The following is a 22,038-nucleotide window of genomic DNA, read 5'->3' as shown; positions in this document are numbered from 1 at the left end:
TTTTTTTCATTTTTGGCTTCATGTCATTGTATTCAACTACATTTTTGTATATATATAAGGCTTTCTTTCTTGCCTGTTTTGGGATATAGTTTCTTCTAACAAACAGACCAAAATACACTCAGGATCCAGTCTATTGTTCTGTTCTACTTGTTTGATTTTATTCTCAGTTTTTTTCTCTTTTTTTATTTTTGGTTTCTGTTCTGATTTTTGTAGTGTATATTTTTTGGTGTCATTGTTGCTATATTTGTATTTTCCCTCCCTTTCATCTATTCTTTTCTGTACATAATGACATAGATGGAAGAACTCATCCCAAAAAAGAGAACAAGAGGCAGAAATCACAGCTAGGGATCTAATAAATATGGATATAAGTAAGATGTTGGAACAAGAATTCAAAACAATGATTGTAAAGATACTAGTGGGGCTTGAAAAAAGCAGAGAAGACACTAGAGAATCCCTTCGTGGAGAAATAAATGAACTAAAATCTGGTCGAAATAAAAAAGGCTATTTCTGAGATGCAATAAAAAATGGAGACTCTAACTGCTAGGATGAATGAGGCAGGAGAGAGAGACAGCAATATAGAAGATAAAATGATGGAAAATAAGGAAGCTGAGGAAAAGAGAGATAAACAACTACTGGACCATAAGGGGAGGATTTGAGAGATCAGCAAGACCATAAAATAAAACAATATTATAATACTTGGGGTCCCAGAGGAAGAGGAAAGAGAGAGAGGGGCAGAAGTATTAGTCGAACAAATTATAGTGGAGAACTTCCCTAATCTGGGGAAGGAAACAGGCATTCAAGTCCAGGAGGGACAGAGAACCCCCCTCAAAATCAATAAAAATAGATCAACATCTAGGCATATAATAGTGAAGCCTGCAAATTTCAGAAATAAAGAGAAAATCCTGAAAACAACTTGGGACAAGTTGGGACCCTTGGGACTATCTACAAGGGTAGAAACATAAGGGTGGCAGCAGACCTATCCACAGAGACCTGGCAGGCCAGAAAAGACTGGCATGATATATTTAACTTGCTAAATGGGAAAAACATGCAGCCTAGAATACTTTATCCAGCAAGGCTGTCATTCAGAATGGAAGGAGAGATTAAGAGCTTCCAGGACAAACAGAAACTAAAAGAATTTGTGATCACTAAACCAGCCCTGCAAGAAATATTAAAGNGCCTAGAATACTTTATCCAGCAAGGCTGTCATTCAGAATGGAAGGAGATATTAAGAGCTTCCAGGACAAACAGAAACTAAAAGAATCTGTGATCACTAAACCAGCCCTGCAAGAAATATTAAAGGGGATCCTTTAAGTGAAGAGAGAGCTGAAAAGTAACAAAGACCAGAAAGGAACGGAGACAATATACAGAAATAGTAACTTTACAGGTAATATAGTGGCACTAAATTCATATTTTTCAATAATTACTCTGAATGTAAATGGACTAAATGTTCCAATCAAAAGACACAGGGTATCAGATTAGATTAAAAAAAAAAAACAAGACCCATCAATATGCTGTCTACAAGAGATTCATTTACAAAAAGCCCCCAGAGAATATCATTCTCAGTGGGGAAAAGCTGAGAGCTTTTCCCCTAAGGTCAGGAGCACAGCAGGGGTGTCCAGTATCACCACTGTTGTTCAACATACTACTAGAAGTCCTAGCCTCAGCAATCAGACAACATAAAGAAATAAAAAGCATCCGAATTGGCAAAGAAGAAGTCAAACTCACACTCTTTGCAGATGGCATGATACTCTCTGTGGAAAACCCAAAAGACTCCACCCCAAAATTGCTAGAACTCATACAGGAATTCAGCAAAGTGGCAGGATATAACATCAATGCACAGAAATCAGTTGCATTCCTATACACTAATAATGAGACAGAAGGAAGAGAAATTAAGGAATTGATGCCATTTATAATTGCATCCAAAACCATAAGATACCTAGGAATAAACCTAACCAAAGAGGGAAAGGACCTGTACTCAGAAAACCATAGAACATTCATGAAAGCAATTGAGGAAGACACAAAGAAATGGGAAAACGTCCATGCTCATGTATTGGAAGAACAAATATTGTTAAAATGTCTATGCTACCCAAAGCAATCTACACATTCAATGCAATCTCTCTCAAAAGACCATCAACATTTTTCACAGAGCTGGAACAAATAATTCTAAAATTTGTATGGAACCAGAAATGATCCCAAATGGCTAAAGCAATGTTGAAAAAGAAAACCAAAGCTGTTGACCTCACAATTCCAGACTTCAGGCTCTATTACAAAGCTGTGATCATCAAGACAGTATGGTGCTGGCACAAAAACAAACATATAGTTCAATGGTGCAGAATAAGGAACCCAGAAATGGACCCTCCACTCTATGGTCAAGTAATCTTTGACAAAGCAGGAAAGAATATCCAATGGAAAAAAGACAGTCTCTTCAACAAATGGTGTTGGGAAAATTGGACAGCCACCTGCAGGAGAATGAAACTGAACCATTTTCTTACATCATACACAAAAATAAACTCAAAATGGATCAAAGACCTCAATGTGAGACAGGAACCCGTCAAAATCCTAGAGGATAGCATAGGCAGAAACCTCTTTGACTTCGGCCACAGCAACTCCTTGTTAGACATGTCTCCAAAGGCAAGGGAAACAAAAGCAGAAATGAATTATTGGGACTTCGTCAAGATGAAAAGCTTTTGCACTGCAAAAGAAACAGTTGACAAAACCAAAAGAGAAGCTACAGAATGGGTGAAGATATTTGCAAATATCTTATCAGATAAAGGGTTAGTATCCAAGATCTATGATGAACTTATCAAACTCAACACCCAAAAAACAAATAATCCAGTCAAGAAATGGGCAGGAGACATGAACAAACATTTTTTTGCAAAGAAGACATCCAAATGGCCTACAGACACATGAAAAAATGCTCAACGTCACTCAGAATCAGGGAAATACAAATAAAAACCACGAGATTCCACCTCACGACAGTCAAAATAGCTAAAATTAACAGCTCAGGAAACAAAAAATGTTGGTGAGGATGTGTACAAAGAGGTACCCTCTTAACACCGCTTGTGGGAATGCAAACTGGTGCAGACACTCTGGAAAACACTATGGAGGTTCCTCAAATAGTTAAAAATAGAGCTGCCCTATGATCCAGCAATTGCATTTCTAGGTATTTTCCCAGAGGATACAAATGTAGTGATCCAAAGGGGCACCTGCACCCCAATGTTTATAGCAGCAATGTCTGCAATAGCCAAAATATGGAACGAGCTTAGATGTCCGCTGACAGATGAATGAATAAAGAAGAGGTGGTATGTATATATAATGGAATATTACTCAGCCATCACCATTTGCAATGATGTGGATGGAACTAGAGGGTGTTATGCTAAGCAAAATAAGTCAGTCAGAGAAAGTAAATTATCATATTTCACTCATGCCAAATTTAAGAAACAAAACAGAGGATTATAGGGGAAGGAAGGGAAAAATAAAATAAGACATCAGAGAGGGGAGATAACCATAAGAGACTCCTAACTATAGGAAACAAACTCAGGATTGCTGAGGGTAACTGGGTGATGGACATTAAGGAGGGCACATGATGTAATGAGCACTGGGTGTTATATGCAACTGATCAATCACTAAACTCTACCTCTGAAACTAACAATACTCTATATGTTAATTAATTGAATTTAAATAAAACAAAATTAAAAAAAACTAAAAAAAAAGACTTGCTAATCCCAAAGGCTGCTGACATATTGTTTATGAGCAGAGAAAGTATCATTATGAAGAAACTACTTTTTATGTTCTAACTGAAACCAATAGATGTTTTGCTTTAGTCAAGTACATTGATATAGCAGTCAACAGAGAATACTTTAAGTAAATTCACATTGAAGACTATGCCTTTCACGGCTTATGTGTATTTCCTGGCATGTTTAAAAGCTATTATAAGCTGCAAACATTTATCGAGTCCACCTAGAAAATTAAAAGGGTGAAAATGACCAGAAGTAATTTTATTTGATTGGAAAGAAATTTAACTCTTAAAAAAGTGTGATCATGCTTATTACTTTAGAGGGCTTTCAATACAGTGCCTGGATTCAGACTTTCACGATCTACAAGTAGATATATTAGGGAAAGGGGAATTAGTACTTATTATACGCTAGATAGTTCTCATGTATATGTAAGTATAGTTGCTAATTTATGTTCTTTAAGATTTTTGTCAATGTTTTTGAACATGTTTCTTGATTTCTTGAAGGAAGTTTGGTATATCAGTTCACCAGTATCCCAGTTAGAAAAAAGTTTCTAGATCTTAGCAATCTTCAAGTCAAAGTAAATGAAAAATATTAATAAAATTAGAATATTTACTTGTTCAGAAACTATCCCATAAAGGAGAATTCTAGTGCAACAAAATTATTTGGACATACTCTTTTTTTTTTTTTTTTTAAGATTTCATCCATTCACTTGACAGAGAGAGAGACATCCAGCGAGAGAGGGAATACAAGCAGGGGGAGTGGGAGAGGGAGAAGCAGGCCTCCAGCAGAGGAGCCTGACGTGGGGCTCGATCCCAGAACTCCAGGATCACGCCCTGAGCCGAAGGCAGATGCTCAACTACTGAGCCACCCAGGCGCCCCTGTACATACTCTTGATTTTCATTTTAATGGGATTATCCTTATCAAAAACCAGTGCATTTCAAACTCAAAGAATTATTAAAATAACTGACCTTTTTGTTAATGCACAGCCTTCTTGTATCTGTCACTTTGATCATATACATATCAATACAAGTAAAAATTTTCATTAAATTGTATTATAGCTGTTTTTTTCTAGAATAGCATCATACTGAGTATCTCATCATGTTCTTTTTTTTTTTGGAGTGTTTATTTTGAAATAGTTACATGGTTTAAGTAATATTGTCTGTGATCATACTGGAAAACATTCCAAATAAGTTCATGATCTTTAAGTTCATAGTGCCACCAGAAGAAGTTAGCAATGTAGTAATCCCATTTAAAAAATTGTCACTTTTACTCATTATTAATCTTAATGTTTTTTTCCTTTGCTTTCAGGGTTCCACAGAAATTGCTTCCCACTTCTGTATATAACTCAAAGTCATAATTACATTTTAATTTTTGGAGTAATTGGTCATAGATACTATTATGTCACTCTGGCTTCTATTCATTTATTCATAAATCTTTATTCTGCTCTTTTTATAGTTACCAGAGTGTTTGCCACCAAACTTGATTTATCTTTAATCTATTTTTTTTTTCTCTTGGGCACAGGTAAATTACTAGGTCATTTTGTAGGGATGTTCATTCTGGGATATATTTCAATCATTCGCTTTCATTTTCTCTGTGTTATAACTTACACAGTTGCATCCCTCTGTAATAAATTCCTCCAATGGATCAGAAATAATTTTTTTCTCAGCAATTACATTTTTATGATGCCAACTGTAGGCATCTGCACTTTATCACTTTCAAGATCCAGATTTGGCAGTGCAGTGCAGAATGTCTATTAATGCAGAATTGCGATTAAAAGAATTTACATCTCTATGTCGTATACTCTCTGAAGGAGATAAAAACTGCTAGATCATGCTACAGTCATTACATAATAGAACAGTCTATAATCTTATTTGCCACAAAATATAATTTTCTATGTGTCAGATTCATATTGAATGTGAACTAAAAGAATTACTCAAAATCTTTTAAGATAATAACAATAGCAAACTTCTTACAATGTGTTATCTTATACAAAGTTTTTTGGAGCAGAGGTTCAAATGTATTTTATGATGTATACGTATCCCATGTTTTCAAGAGGTAAATACAGACTTAAATCAATAGTAATAAACAATATTTCTCTGGCTTTTACTCTACTAACTCTTGTATGACCTCTTGGTCTTTTCTTGGCTTCTACTTCTATAATGTCTCCATTTATTTCTGGGAGTCCCTTGGGGATGGTTTTATATACTCAGTAATACTCATTCCGTCTAGTTTAAGAGTATCTTCCAGCTTTTTTATCAGTCAGCATAAGCTAGGTTATGCTGTGATAAGTCAAATGCCGAATATCTGAGGCTTAATAAAAGTTCATTTCCTGCTCAAGCTACATGTAGAGTGTGAGTTAGCAGGGGATCTCTACTTAGTATCAGCACCCAGGAACCCAGGCTCCATCTCAATATTTACTTCCAGTGTTGTAACAGAAGAGAACATGATGAATCATGCAAAGTGTTCTAAAATGTCTACCCAGCTGTGATATATGTCAATTCCACTACTGCTCTTGTCAAAGCAAGTAATGTAGTTCAGTGTGGATACTGGATATGTGATCCTGCCTTGGACTCAGGAGAATGGGAATACTGTGAAAAGCTCCAGTAACTATTATCTTCCCATTGCCTTCTTTTTAGGGGTTCCTTTTTTGGTGGGCAACTGACTTACATACTCAAGGAGTATCAGTTGGCAAGGAGCCTCTGAGGCAATCTAGCATGCAAGCTTTGCCTCTAGGGGAAGATGGTGAATTGATTCTATCACCATCACCTGTTTAGGGGATTGACTACATACTGAGTTAAGCGGTTAGTACCTAGGGTTAAAGGTTCTGTCAGGTGCTAAACTAAAGACACACAGAAAGAAGTAGAGACATGGAGAAGAGTTCTAGGGGAGCAGTTTTCAGATTCAGATCCACAAACTCCTGCTGTTGAGGGGCAGAAATTTTACCTCCTTGCTAGAGTTTTAATGTATCCTTCCAGTTTCCAAACCACATTCTGTCTCAGAATTATACTCTAGGTTCGTTGGGGCCTCACTGTTTCCAGTTTCCTTGAGCACTAGCCATGTAGTCCTGATGCTTGTTTTCCTCATGTAATATGATTCCCTGGCCTCCTACGTTCTCATCTGAAAGTTCTGAAAAGTTCAAAACAAGTGTCTACAAGTTCGAAAGAAGTTCCATTAGTAACAGCAATCCAGGGTTCCTGTACTTGTTCTCATTACTTATGCTAGAATGGAGATTTTCCTGCAAAGTCTCTCTTTTGTTTTTCTTCTCCAAAATTTGGAGTGTCTGAGGTATGACTTACTTGTGCTTCCAAAACTATCTGTCATGTTTTCCCATTTTGTCTGACTCTGTCTTGTTGATGATCCACTGCCAATGATGGCCGTCATGAGGCTGGGAATGGCATGTCAAGGTAGCCATGTCCCAGTGCCTCCAAAGCTGCCAGTTCTCAAGGTGGTAGAATGGCCCTGGGCTTCTACAGAGGCGAGAATGCCTCTCTTCCCAACTGTGCTGTCACATGGGCCCCAATGAAGCAATACTTACACCTAGAGTCACACAAAATTCCCCTTTCAGCTCCTTCTCCAATATCCTTCCTTTCCTTGTTAGAGTAAAACCCAATACAAGTGCCTAAATGGTGAATTCTTACTCCTCTAAACACCATGTTTTTCTTTCTTTCCTGGCTCCTATGCAGAACCTCTCTGCCACACCCTACTCTCAACAGAATTGCTTTCTCTCCTTCAGCCAAGGGGAAGAAAAGCAAAAAAGCAATTAGATGCTTAGATGTCCAAAGGGTTCATTTCTCACTGTTCTACAGACAGATCTGATTGACTTTCAGGTAGCTGGGAGAAGACCTGCTTTGGCTTCTTAGCCTCCTAGAATATATTTTCCTTTGTTTCTTTCAGAAAATAATTCAAGTTTCATTTATTTGTGGTGGTTTTCTGTCATATCATAGGTCATTTTGAATACGCATGATGCCATTTACTTAGGTTTCCTTGACTTTATCACCAAGCTTCTTTTCAGAAGCCTTGCTGATTCTGTCAATAGAATTTATGTCAGAATTAATCTTGAAGGTTCCAGGGAAATCTGAAAGATGGGTCTGCACACATATAGTGCTCTTGAAGATTACTTTATATGCAAGTATTGGAGCTTTGACTCTAGGCTCAACAAGTAACCTTAGAAATTAGTATATAAAAGTTTTATTTAAACACTTATAGGTTCAAAGCTTAATAAGTATAAAGATGTTATTTTTATGGTAGGATGAAGAAATAAACTTAATTCTGCCTTAATAATGTGTTAAAGTTTAAGGTGATTCAGCAATAGTTGAATTGATTCTAATAAATTTGTTAATTTCTGCATTCATTTACTGCCAGAAAACTCCTATGGGAAAGCTGTGATGCCATGGTTTCCTTAAGAAACAAATAATTGAGAAAAAGGAAGCCACTTTTTAAATTAAAATAAGGATAAGAAAAACTAATAGCTAATTGGTTAAAATAGCACAAGTCCAGCAGGACTGTGCATGGCTGAGCATATAAGGGGTGCTCTCACCACCAGAATTTGGTAGCTTTTGAGATTAGCTGTGAGCAGATGTCAGTCTCTGCATATTTTCACCTCTTCTAACTTGCTTCCTAGACCTTTTACTCTATCAGACTCTGATTTTCATTCTATTCCAAAGTTGCTGCCATGTTGTTCTTGTTTCTCTGACCACCCCCAATCCATTCCACTTCTGTTAATACTTTATCTTTTGAATCACAGCTTATCTTTTCCTCCACAAATTCAGACTGACCCCACAGATATCCACCTCTAACTTAGCTGTGGAATAAGGTCTTTTTCTTATAAACTGACCCATAGGCAGCCAGGTGGTATACATTGATAAGCCCAGATCCACTTGCCTTTTTAGTGGAACACGCTAGATTGATGGGAGCAATTGTGGTTCAGCTGGCTGAAGGGATAGGAGTCCATATCTCCCCAGATGTCATCACTTTCACTGCTCGAAGTGTGATTCTACCCTTCACAGAAGTTCCTGCACTATTTCAGAACACCCAGCTTGTCTCAAGAAATACTGCCACAGCTTGACACTCCAGGAGTCTACACTAGTGATTGGCAAACTTCTTCTGTATAGGTCCAGATAGTAAATAGTTTCAGCTTTGACAGCCATAGGGTCTCTGTTGTTTGAGTTTGAAGGCAGCCATAGGCAATATGTAAACAAATGGATGTTTACAATGAAACATGGCTGTGTTCCAATAAACTTACTTATAAAACAGGCAAGTGGCCAGATTTGGCCCTGGGTACTTTTTTTGCAGGCTTCTGTTCTAGACTAACAATTTTCTCATGGAAATAATCTGTACTTACTGATTAAAGAAGGGTAAGAAAAAATGTTTTAAAAAAATAAAGAAGGGTAAGAAATGGGCAGTATCCCATACACAGTTGGGAGCTCCCTGTAAGAAAATTATGGTGGGGTTATTTGTGGCCAACCCCTGTGAGAGACACAAAAACCTCACTTGGGGGAAGAGTGTTAACTAGGCAATTCAGAAAATTTCTTTTACTATTGAGATCCTGTTAGTCCAGTGGTTTTCAACCCTGGCTGCACATTAAAATCACCTGGGGAGCTTTTAAAAATCCTGATGCCCAGGCCACACAGGAAACCAATTAAATTAGAATCTTTGGGAGTAGGACCAAGCAGTAATGTTAAAAGCTCCCAGGAGATTACAATGTGAGAAATGCTGTGCTGGCCTTAATATCAGCCAGTAGCGAACCTGGTTCTGCATCTTAGCCTAAGGCTTACCCTAGTACGGTGCCCCTTCTGACTTTTATTAATGAGTTCGGTAGTGCTCACCTGGAATAAATTTGTAAGAAATTCCTGGGGGTAACCTGCATCAACTCGGTAACATGCTCAATTAGCCCTCCTAGGACCCATTATGATTCTTCGTAGCAGCTCTAGGAAAACTACTAGAGCTGAGAGGTCTTGGACCCATGTTCTGCAGCTCTCCCTTACTCAGCAGTCTGCTACTAGATAGCATTATGGATCCACATATGGACTAGGTTATGGTGGTCTCTAAGTTTTCGAGTAGCCATAGCACTTAGTTTTGGTGGACTCTATTTGGGGTGGAATTGCCATGAGGAAAGAGATTCATAATGCACAAGTCCGAAATCATGATGTAGTGTCAAATCACATGAAAAAGTGTATATTTATAATCACCTGCGCCAGTGCTTTTCAACTTGAGCCATGCAAAGGCATCACTTAAGGAACTTACAAACATCCTGATGCCCAGGCCACAGCTAAGGCCAATTAAATCAGAATCCCAAGTAGGACTCTGTTAACAGTATTTTTAAAAAGTCTTCCAGGTGATTGTATTGTATAGCCACTGGAGTAAGACCTTGCTGCCACCTCAGTGTTGTCCATGGACTTGCTGCCTCTGGTTAACTTAGGAACTCCAAAACATGCAGACCCTTATGCCCTGCCCCTTGAATCAGAATCTTGGTGTAATAAGATCCCAGGTGATTTGTGTTGCAGTAAAGTTTGAGAACGCAGTGTTGGAGACTGTAAATTTTAACTTTCAAATTGCAACATTATGTAGCCAAAGTTGAAAACCACTGCCTTAAACCCTTATCTGTCTGCTGGTACAGAGTGGTGAGGTCACCAGGAATTTCTCAGCTCTGATACTCATTTGTTGCTCTGCTCTGAAGAGATGCCCAGGGGTGATTGTCCTGTTGTGAGGGACCTGTCCATTTTTTTTCTGAAGAGGATCTGCCTCTCCCACACCCTGACTAAGCCCGTGGTCACTAGGAACCGTGACCTGAGAAATGAGATTTTTGAGAGCTAGTGCTTCTCCTTTAGGATGTTTGGAACCAGGACATAGTTTGTTATAATCTAGAAATAATTTTTACCTCTGGAAAAGTTACTTAACCCTGATATAGCTGAATTTGGATATATATAGTATTACAGTACTGAGTGCTCTATGAACTAATACTTAACAAGTGTGGTTTGTGATTTGCAGAAGAGTCCTTAAAAAAATTTTTTTTTAAGTTTATTTAAAATCTCTACATCCAAAATGAGCCTCGAACTCGTGACTCTGAAATCAAAAGTCATGTTCCTCTGACTAAGCCAGCCAGGCACCCTTGAGTTTTTTCTTTTAGGAAAAAATTTGCATTCTCAACCCCAATAAAGCGAAATACTGTGGTTCTTCAATTTAGACACATTTTCTACCTCACATTTTTTACATCCTGAAATTAGGTTATATTTTACGACAGATATGAACATTTAATGTAGTTTTCCTTTTCAGTGCTTGTAAGGATTAACAAATTACCCACAGTCCCTTTTGGTAAATACTCAGTCTTTTTAGATAAAATGATCAGAAATGGTGGTTGGGTGAGGGTGTTGCTTATGTGATCTCATGGGAGTGGGAGATGGACTTAGTGCCTATTGCTGCAGAGTGGCTGGTCTGGGATACCTTGGACTGGTGATCTTTGAGGGATGGCTGAACTCATACATAGTTATCTTGTGAGTGCCTCTGTGTATTTCCTCTGTAGTCTTTTGCTGACAGAATTTGTGGACTACTCTCTCTCATCTTGGTTAGGGTCCATGGTTCTCTCAAGATGCTCGGCCCTTGATGGTTCTTCAGACCCTTAAATCCCAGCTACATCCTCTGTCAGGTGTTTGGTATTATCCGTCTACTTAGCCTGTGCTGCAGGATTACTTTGCTTCTCACCATGGTGGGCTCAGGGAAGGCCCACCAGTCTTTAGCACAGCCATATTTTTATGGTCCTTTGTGGTGTCTCGGATGGTGTGGGGCTTATCCATGCCTCATGGGAATTAAAGGTGACTTAGGAAAGCTCAGCTGCTCTTCCTTCTACTTATACTGTGATGCCAAGATGACACTGTGGCCACCCTTCAGTTTGTGCAGGGCAGTCATAAAGCAGTTTTCTTCCAGAGTTAAAGATAAATGGAACCAACTCTGTTTTCAGTATTATTCCTCAATCATGCTAACACAGCTCCCCAGTCTGAGTGAACCTCAGACAGGAGAAATAAGGACACGTATCTTACTTGTCTTTCTTACCTGTCAGCCCTTTCTTCTACTAGTCTTTTGAGGCTAGGTGAGGGGAGCTTCCCTACTTTCCCCCCGCATCTGACCAGATCTTTTTCATTAAATTTGATGATCTAGTCTGTCAGATCTAGCCTTTGCTAAATAGGAGCCAAAATAATTTAGAAAATGATTTTCTTTTCCTTTAATGGCTTCCACAACTATTTTTTTCTTAAGACCTCAACAGAATCAACTTTGAAACTCAAAGCTGATCAATGGTATTTTTGTTCTGTCTACACACTCTCTGTCCCTCTCCCTCTCTCTCTCGCTCTTTCTGTGGGGAATAGTCCTTAAGGCTCAGCCTTGGATTTGGAAGGTTCAATATTGACAAAATATTATCTGTACTTACATACTAAAAAAAAGTAATTAATGGTATATGTTATAATTAATGGTGTTTTAGAATTAAGGCATTATGATAATATCCTGATGTTATTAAGATGGGACTTTGGGGCATCAAAGGTTAAGCGCTGGCCAATAAGATTCAAGATTGGTGACTGTTACTAAATTTTTACAAAAAATGAGGCAGAAATATGTTTATTGATATAGAGACAATGCTGACAAATGAGGCAGACACAACCTAATTAATTTTTATTATTCTTAAATTGAAGTATAATTTGACATATAACATTATTTTCAGATGTACAACATAACGAATCAGTTTTGTATATATTGTGAAATGATCACCACAATAAGTCTAATTAACATCCATCATGATACATACAAGTTACAAATTTTATTTTTTGTGATGAGAACTTTTAAGATCTCTCTCAGCAACTTTCAAAAGTGCAATACAGTATTATTAACTGTAGTCACCATGCTGCACATTGCATCCTCATGACTTATTTATTTTGTAACTGGAAGTTTGTACCTTTTGACCCATTTTGCCCAAGCCTCCATCTCCCTGCCTCTGACAACCACTAATGTGTTGTCTGTATCTGTGAACTGTTTTTGTTTTGTTTTTATTTGTTATTTATTTTTATTTTTTAGAGAGAGAGAGAAATTGAAAGAGTGTGAGTGGTGCAGGGGGAGGGGCAGAGAGAGAGGGAGAGAGAGAATCTTAAGCAGGCTCCTTGCTCAGCATGGAGACCTGAGCCAAAATCAAGAATCAGATGCTCAACCAACTGAGTCACTCAAGTGCTCCCTGTTTTGTTTTGTTTTTTAGGTTCCACATGTAAGTGAGATCATATGGTATTTGTCTTTCTCTGTCTGACTTATTTCACTTATCACAACACTCTCTGGGTCCATCCATGTTGTTGCAAATGGCAAAATTTTATTTTTTATGGCTGAATACTATTCCATTGCATATGTATACCACATTTTCTTTATCCATTCATTGGTTGTTGGGCACTTAGGTTGTTTCCATATCTTGGCTATTGTAAATAATGCTGCAATGAACATGGGGGTGCATGTACCTTTTGAGTTAGTGTTTTTATTTTCTTCTAATAAATACCCAGAAGTGGAATTGCTGGATCATATGGTAGTTCTATTTTTAATTTTTTGAAGAACCTCGATATTATTTTCCATAGTGGCTGCACTATTTATATTTCCACCAACAGTGCCCGGGAGTTGTTTTTTTTCACATCCTCACCAACACTTTCTATTTCCTGTCTTTTTGATAATAGCCATTCTAACAGGTGTGAGGTGATACCTCATTGTGGTTTGACATTGTGGTTTTGACTCTGATGATTAGTGATATAGAGCACCTTTTCATGTAGCTGTTGGTCATCTGTATGTCTTTTTTTGGAAAAAATGTCTGTTTAGGTCCTCTGCCCATTTGTAATTGAATTTTTTTTGTTGTTGTTGAGTTTTATGAGTTCTTTATTTATTTTGGATATTAACCCATTATCAGATTTTGATTTGCAAATATTATCTCCCATCTGGTAGGTTGTCTTTTCATTTTGTTGATGATTTCTTTTGTTGTGCATAATCAATTTTAAACTGAGCATTAACATTTAAATCGATTATGGGCTGTAGTCAAACCACATTTGTGTTACTTTAGAATTTTGACCATAGAGCTCTACAAATCTAATTTTTATGGTCTTTCCTATTGTTTGTTGTCTCTTATTCATACATGATTAGCAGGTACATTTCCCCTGGATATCTTAAATAACAAGGAGTTTTGGGTTAGGAGAAAATCTGATGGTCTAGGGTAGATGGGAAAAAAGGAATCTGGCAACAGATAGTGGGAGTAAAATGCAACAAATTTTATAAGATTGTGTGGGTAAAGCATATGGCATAGTTTATTCAACTTTGTGGTTGATAAGGTAATAAATGCTTATTAAATATATATTTTTTTAGATTTTTATTTATTTATTCATTCGACAGAGATAGAGACAGCCAGCGAGAGAGGGAACACAAGCAGGGGGAAGTGGGAGAGGAAGAAGCAGGCTCATAGCAGAGGAGCCTGATGTGGGGCTCGATCCCATAACGCCGGGATCACGCCCTGAGCCGAAGGCAGATGCTTAACCGCTGTGCCACCCAGGCGCCCCAGTAAATGCTTATTAAACGAAGCTGAGACACAGAATTAGGGGTCAAAAGCAAACCCCACTGCTGGAAGTGGAATGCTGGACTGGATGGACCATGTCACATGACTAAACTACTGCATGTGAAATCAACCCATTCTTTATTTTAGGGCTAGGTTTGGCTTGATTGGATTTTTCACTTATTTTGTTTCCTGAAGCAGTCAGTGGTTATTGATGGAAAAGAATTGTCCTTTTCCTTTTCCTTGCTTAGCACTTCTTTGAATCAGAACTTCATTATAACTTATTGGTTATTGATTGACCGGAAGGATTAATGCTTGATTTAGGTATAAATAGCAACATGAATATAATTTCTCCTTAGTTTGCTTAATTCAGTATCTTGATAGTTTTTCACCACAATTTTGGAAACATTTATTTGTAGAGAAAGACAATGTATGATTAGCATTACATTTTTTTACTAAAGCCTGAATTTGTTTTTGAATTACTGCTCTGTATAAAACGAGTATCTTTTCTAAATAATAGTCACATTCAAAATGGCAAAAGCCACATATCCTATGATTATTAGGTTAATGGTTGGGTTTCCTAAAAATACTACTTCTACAGGTTGGCGTGCCCAAAAGTTAGTCCTGCAACTTCTCTAGCTATATTTTGTTCTCGGGAGATATCATCTAGTCTTATGAGTTAAAAAAATACTGTTCTCAAACATCTTTGAAATTTTAGTAGGGCCAGTAAACCATTTATATATGAATAATTACAATGAAAATGTAAGCTATAAGGAACATACTTCTAGCCCTTATCTTTCACAACTTCAGAATTGTATACTAGTTTCCAACTTAGCAACTCTAATAGGCAATCTTAACATGCCCAAAGTTCAGCTCTTGATTCTTCTTCCTTCTCATGTGTCCTTAAGTAAATATTACCTGCATGTACCCAGCTATTCGGGCCATCTACCATAGAGTCATCCTTGATCCTCTGTTTCTTTCATAATATATACCAATCTATTAGCAAACCTTGTTGACTCACCAGAATTACCAAAATTCTGCCATTTCCCAGCAAGTCCACCAATGCTCCCTGGAACAATCCAATGTGATCTCCACTTGGGCTATTGTAACAGCCTCCTAACTGCTTTTCCTTCTTCCATTTCTCATCCATCTTCCTTGGTCCCTGTCTAATCCCTAGTCTGTTCTCTAGAGCAGACAGAACGGTCCTTTTAAATTTTAGGTCAGATCTTGTTCCTTTCCTGTTTGAAAATCTTGAATAGCTCCCAATCACAAGAATAGAATTTTGAGTGTTGATGGTGATCTACAAGGCCTGTACAATTTGGTGCCTCAGGGTCAGCCTGACCTCATCTCTTATGCTCTTACCTCACTCTGCTGTAGTTACTCTGCCCTTCCTGCTGCTCCGGGAACAAAGTAATTAAGCTTCTGTTTCGGAGCCTTTGTACTTGATGTTTCCTGTTTGGAATATGTTCCTCCAGATAGTCAACTGTCTTACTCCTCTACTTCCTTGGGATCCTTTTTACCTGATCAGAGAGGCCTTCCCTGATACCACATCTAACTAGCCTTTCCTTATCACATATCCGTTCTCTTACCCTTCTTCACTTTCTTCATAGCACATATCAAATATACTCACTATTATGTTACACAATTATGTATGTATTTGTTTATTTTTTTTGTCCCTCCTCAGTAGGACGAGGCTCACTGACATACCCTCCTGGTTCAGTGCAGGTACACCGATGATATTTGTTGAGTAAATGAAATGTGGAGTCCAGATTTGTTTTGTTTTTGGGTGGCAAGTAGCTAAGTAAAAACTGAAAGAAACTTGTATTTGATATTAGCATTAGTGTGTGGTTTTTTCCTGGTTGTGTTTAAGTTCCTATTTTTTCCAGGAATAAGTATACTTCCTGGATTAGAACACTTAGCTACAGCTGTTTGTATTTGACTTGTAAATCTCTTTGCTTTGTTATGCTATCTGCATGGCCCAGAGGGCTGGTAGAATTGGAGAAGGATTAACATGTGTTTTGTTATCCCTCAATAATTCCAAGTAATAGCTTGGCTAGCGGTGTTGTTAATCAAACAAACAAAACCCTAAATTATATTTTAAAAGATGGTGGTAGTTTTATACTTTTTGTGTCATTAGTGGTCACGATTGTTATGGGCTGAAGTTGTATCCCTCAAATTCATATGTTGAAGTTTCAGTCCTTAGTACCTCAGATTGTGACTGTATTTGGAGATGGGGCCTTTAAAGAGGTAATTAAGTTAAAATGAGGTCTTTAGGTGGGCCCTAATCCAGTATGACTGGTGTCCTTATAAAAGGAGATTAGGACATACAGAGAGAGATACCAGGGATTCATGCACACAGAGAAAAACCATGTCACAGTGAGAAGGTAACGAGAAGAGTGCAAACCAATGAGAGAGGCCTTAGAAGAAACTGACCCTGTTGACACCTTGATCTTGGACTTTCAGTTTCCAGAACTATGAGAAAGTAAGTTTTTGTTATGTAAACCACCCATTCTATAGTACTTTGTATGGCAGATCTGGCAAACTAATACAAGGATTAAAACGTGAAAATCAGTGGGGAGCCTGGGTGGCACAGTTGGTTAAGGGACCGACTCTTGGTTTTGGCTCAGGCCATGATCTCAGGGTCATGTTCTCAGGGTCGTGAGGTGCAGCCCCCGGAGTCTGCTTAAGACTTTCTCTCCCTCTCCCTCTGACCCTCACCACAGTGCTCGTGTGAGTGCACGCTCTCTCTCAAATAAATGAATAAATCTTAAAAAAAAATCTTAAAAAAAGTGAAAGTCAGTAATAAAAATCTTTTTACTTATAGTTTGAAAATGAACTAATGTAAACTGTCTTTTTTCTTTTTGGCCAGAAAAGAAAAGACTGAATATAAATATATACTTGATTCTAGATCGTTTTGAACTGATCAGACTTCAAATAAAGTATAGGAAAGGAGACTTGCTTTTCTATGATAGTAGACATGGGAGGTGACAAAATATCCTGCATTAAGGAATTCCTTTTGGTGAAAACTACCATGTGCTATCACTGAAATTAAATTTTAATTTTGTCTTAGCTATCAGCTCTCTTTGTAACTGAACAAATCATTCAACATTATAACTCTTGGTTAAAGTCTCTAAAATCTAGAGTTTCATTCATCTTTTTATTAACTAAACCACTACTTATTTATTATTTATAGTATTCTAGCTCTGGGTTTTTAGAATGAGACAGTCATGGTCTCTGCTGTTACCAAGTTCATGGTAAAGCTGGGGAGATGGTATGATAACAGCTAATTACAAAATGTTACAATGAGTGGTGTGAGAGGTACAAAGCAAGGGGCTGTGAGTGGTGGGGTGGGGTTGGGGGAATGTTCCAGGCTGAGGATGCCAAACATTTCTTGTTCTGGGCCTAATAATCAGTTTGTGGGAAAACTCCACAAATGGAAGATGGGAGTGAAATTTAGTCAGAAGTGAGATCATAAATTTCATCATAAACCATGCTTTAGACTTTATCCAGACGATGCTTTAGACTTTATCTTATGGGAAGCTCGGAGCCATTGGAGGGTTTTAAGCTGGTGCAAGTATTTCGGATTTGCATTGTAGAAAGATGGCTTTATGGAAATGTGGAATGGGTGTGGAGACGTGATGAAGGCCAGAATCGATGCATATACTTTTTGTAACAATAGAGTGAAGGATAAGCCTGAAATTGAGGCCCTGCTTCTGTGTCATGAGGATAGCATGGAAGGAGTGTAGGCTAGGGCAGTTATCTAGGGAGCAGGTATGAGAAGCAGTGGCCCTGGGCTGCAGAGGAGGTGACAGAAACTAAAGCTTTTAAAGAGACATTTTAAAGTACCTAGAGAGGAGGATAAGAGAGAGGAAGTAGCCCAGATGACCTCTGGATTTCTGCCTCAGTTTAGAGGTGTCAATCCTTGAGGTAAGAAATACAAATGGAAGAGGGCTGTTTTTACCCCACAGTCTGCTGAACTTGATTATCTGCTGCACAGACAAAAATAATTTCAATCTCTGTCCCTTTGCACATGGTTCCCTTCACTTGGCTCTCTTCCCATGCTATCTGTCCTGGTAGAAAGCTCTGTTCTTAAATTCTCTTCTTGGAAGCACTACTTAATCCTTGTGAATGTTTGCCATCACTTTAGCACTTTCTTTGTATTTACAAGGCTAAGCAGTTATCATTATGCTTTTTATGTTGCAACTAGTTGTATATTTCTCATCACCATACTGGAGCTTACTCATCTTTATTTTCTAAATGTCCAGAGTATTGTTTTGAACATAATGTGTACTCAGTAAGTGTTTATTGGTCTAAGATGATCTGAAAGAAGATTGTAGTTGGTTTGAGTGTTAAATGTCACTAGAGCAGTATACATTGCTGGATTCTCAATACTTCAATCTTCCACAGTACTTTTGTTAACACAATGAAGGTTGTTTTTGGTAGGAAATAAATAATAGTTGAAATTATCAATAATTTGAAGAAGGGACCCTCCCCTTCCCAAGAGTAGATGGATATCTTTTACTTTAAAATATCACTGGTTTTACTGTAGACAACTGTCTATAGACAGTTTTATTTTTCTACCCTTTACTTTTTTTCAGAAATCTGAAGTTTTTAGCTAATTAATATGACTTAAGTGTCTTACATTTTATTTCACACATTAAAGTTAACTCAAGGAAGCAAAAGTAGCCTGAAGGTTCGTGTGAGCTATTGGAGGAAGGTTAAAATTCAGTGTTTTAGCTAGTAAACAAGAAAAGAGATGGCATTAACATGGTCTTTTTACAATGATAGTAGAATTAAAAAAAATAGATTGGGAAAGAATATGGTTATAGAATATAAATGTATTAACCCAAGCTGGCATTTAGAGAAGACTTTCTACAAAGCTAGCATTTGAATTACTGAAGCCATTGTTGTATTGATGCAACAAATCAAACTAAACTAAACCTCATGCCATGTTCTGCAATGCTCCTATTGTGCACTAGTGTTGCTCTATATAATGACAATTGATGGCTTGGTTCACTAAGCATCTTCATTTAATTATCAGTATCTTTGGAGCTTTTAGAAAAGCACACCTGAATTAGGAAAGATTAGAAAAACCTTTTTTTTTTGTACTGTAAATTTTAGTATATAAATATTACATAACATTAAAAATATGCCTGGTTTTATGGAATTTAAACGTGCAGAATTAATAAAGCAGGGGATTTCTTCTTTTCATATTATTTGAAGTATCTACTGTAGGACCATTTCAATAGGGAGCTCATTTCTATATGTATGTGTGAAGGTGTGTCTGTACCCTAGCTCAGATTTACAGACTAAAGAAAAGTGAGTGAACCTAGCCTGGAGGAGCCAAAAATTTTCCAAATTAGAGGGACCCCTTAAGGTCTGAGAAAGAGAAAAAGGGGAGGGTCGTGCATTAGTGACAAAAACAAAGGTTAGCAAGGCATAGACTAGGACTTATATTAGAATCATTGCTGTAAATTCCAACTACAGTTTTTGTGTTGCTTATAAAAATGTAACTGATTTTGTATTGAAAAAGAAAATGAAGAAACAGGAATTATTTTACAGAATAACCTGAAAGCTAATTTTTACTGATTGCTGATATTCCTTCAAGAGATGGGAGACTTTTTCAGATAACAAATGCACTCCCAACCTTTGGTGAGAGTCATCTGTTATCCTGAGTTAGTTACTGAGGCGAGCTGGTTAGATCCTGTAGGTAAATTGGGGTTAAAAAAAAAAAAGATTTAGTTTTCTTTTTTCCCCCCACAGGATTACTAAGCCATCTTTATTCTCTGAAATAAAGTAAATCATTGAAAGTGTCACTTGTCTTTAATCAATATTAAATAACTATATTGGGTATTTCAGAAGAAGACATAGGTATAAATGATTTATAAATGTGAATAACTTGCAGCCTGCAATTGCATTTATTTTGATGGAAGCACAATGTTCTTATGCAATGTTCTTTTCACATTTCTTTGGCATTTATTATAAGGAACAAAGCATTTCTGGAATGCTCATTTTAATTTCAAAGCTCAGGCTATTCTATGGAAAACATTTGGCGCATGGAGGATCTGAACAATAATAGAGGAATGTTCAGTGGGAAGCATCATGAATTGTGGCACTGAAAATACATTCTGAAGGAACATTTAGACAATGATACTTATTCTTCATTTTAAACAAAGATTTTAAACTAGGTGCTATAATTTTTCTTAATCGGAACAAATATCTTTTAACTCTTAATATATAAATTAGACTGATAATAGTGAGATATTTGCCTTTTGCAGTATGTGAAAACCCATGTAATAAGTCAGGCATATTATCATCTTTATTTAATACATAATAAAGACACATGGCCCTATTTGACTGCTTGCAAAACATGTAGAATGTGCTCTGTTAACTGACTTTATCACATTTAGCACAGGGGACCCCAAGAGCAGCGTGAGTGTAGCCCCCAGAGAATACCTCTGACAAGGATCCCATAACAGATTTTCTGTATCTATATGCAGCATGGACTAGAAAATGTACATTAAATGTCAACCAATATTTGTATCATGTTGTGAATTTTACAAGACATTTTACATATTTAACCTTCACACAGTCATAAGATAATATGATTGTTCTCATTTTCCAAGAGAGGAAACAAAGACTTGCTTCAAGATACTACACTCTGGGTTGTGAACATGAAAATAAAGCAAGTAAGAATAAAGCAAAGGGTCTATTGGATGGAGGAGAAGAAGGGCAAACAAAAATTATTTTCATCTACATATTTCCCCCATAGCTTGTAAGTTCTTTCTCAGTTCCTAATTAAAAAACTGGGTCCAGATATACAAATAAACAAATATGTTGTGCTCTATAAGCAATAAACAAGCCAAACCTCTATGGGCTACAGAGCAGGAAGGGTTATGTATAGTTCATTGTCGAAGATGTGGTTCATGATTGTTATAAGCCTTGGCTATTTGATGATATGTAGGATTCTAGCTTTCCATAGGAGTTTCAGGTCGGCCATTTTAAATACTAGATACGAGTTTTTTTTCCTTGCTCTCCTGTGGGGATCTTCCAGCTTTACTTATAAAAATATTAACCAAATTTATTATTGGGATTCAAGGTTTAATTAAGAAATGGATATTTTTTACAATGTAATTTTGTATGAAGTTTAGTTTCCAAATACAGATGCTTAATTTCTTTTTTTAAAAAGACTTTATTTATTTATTTCTTTGAGAAAAAGAGAGAGAGAGATTGTGAGTGAGGGAAGGAGCAGAGGGAGAGGGACAAGCAGACTCCATGCTGAGTGTGGACCCCGATGCAGGGCTCAACCTCATGACCCTGAGCTGAAATCAAGAGTGGACACTCAACTGACTGAGCCACCCAGGTGCCCCGGATGCTTAATTTCTATCTCTAAATAATGCCCTTATCATTATTATTTTTTTAAAGATTTTATTTATTTGAGAGAGTGTGTGAGAGAGAGCATGAGCAGGCAGAGGGAGAGGGAGAAGCAGACTCCCTACTGAGCAGGGAGCCTGATTTGGGGCTCAATTCCAGGACCCTGGCATCATGACCTGAGCTGAAGGCAGATGCTTAACTGACTGAGCCATCCAGGTGCCCCTAGTTTATTCTTATTTTAAACAAATTTACAAAAGGAATAATGCTCATTATTAACATATTCTGACAATGCAAAATATAGAGATTAAAAAGCCCCTCTTTTCAACTACCCCATTCATTAAGCCATTTATATAATAAATATTTATTGGACACCTA

At 37.3% G+C, this 22,038-nt stretch overlaps 1 protein-coding gene across 3 annotated transcripts in view; it reads left to right on the top strand.

Annotated features, from left to right (window-relative positions):
* The window catches only part of CTNNA3 (catenin alpha 3), a 1,722,523-nt gene that overhangs the window by 100,619 nt on the left and 1,599,866 nt on the right, over positions 1-22,038 (top strand). The window lies entirely within an intron of this gene.

The sequence above is a fragment of the Ailuropoda melanoleuca genome, chromosome 6, assembly GCF_002007445.2.
Source record: "Ailuropoda melanoleuca isolate Jingjing chromosome 6, ASM200744v2, whole genome shotgun sequence".
Taxonomy (NCBI): domain Eukaryota; kingdom Metazoa; phylum Chordata; class Mammalia; order Carnivora; family Ursidae; genus Ailuropoda; species Ailuropoda melanoleuca.
This window is presented reverse-complemented; position numbering and strand designations above follow the sequence as displayed.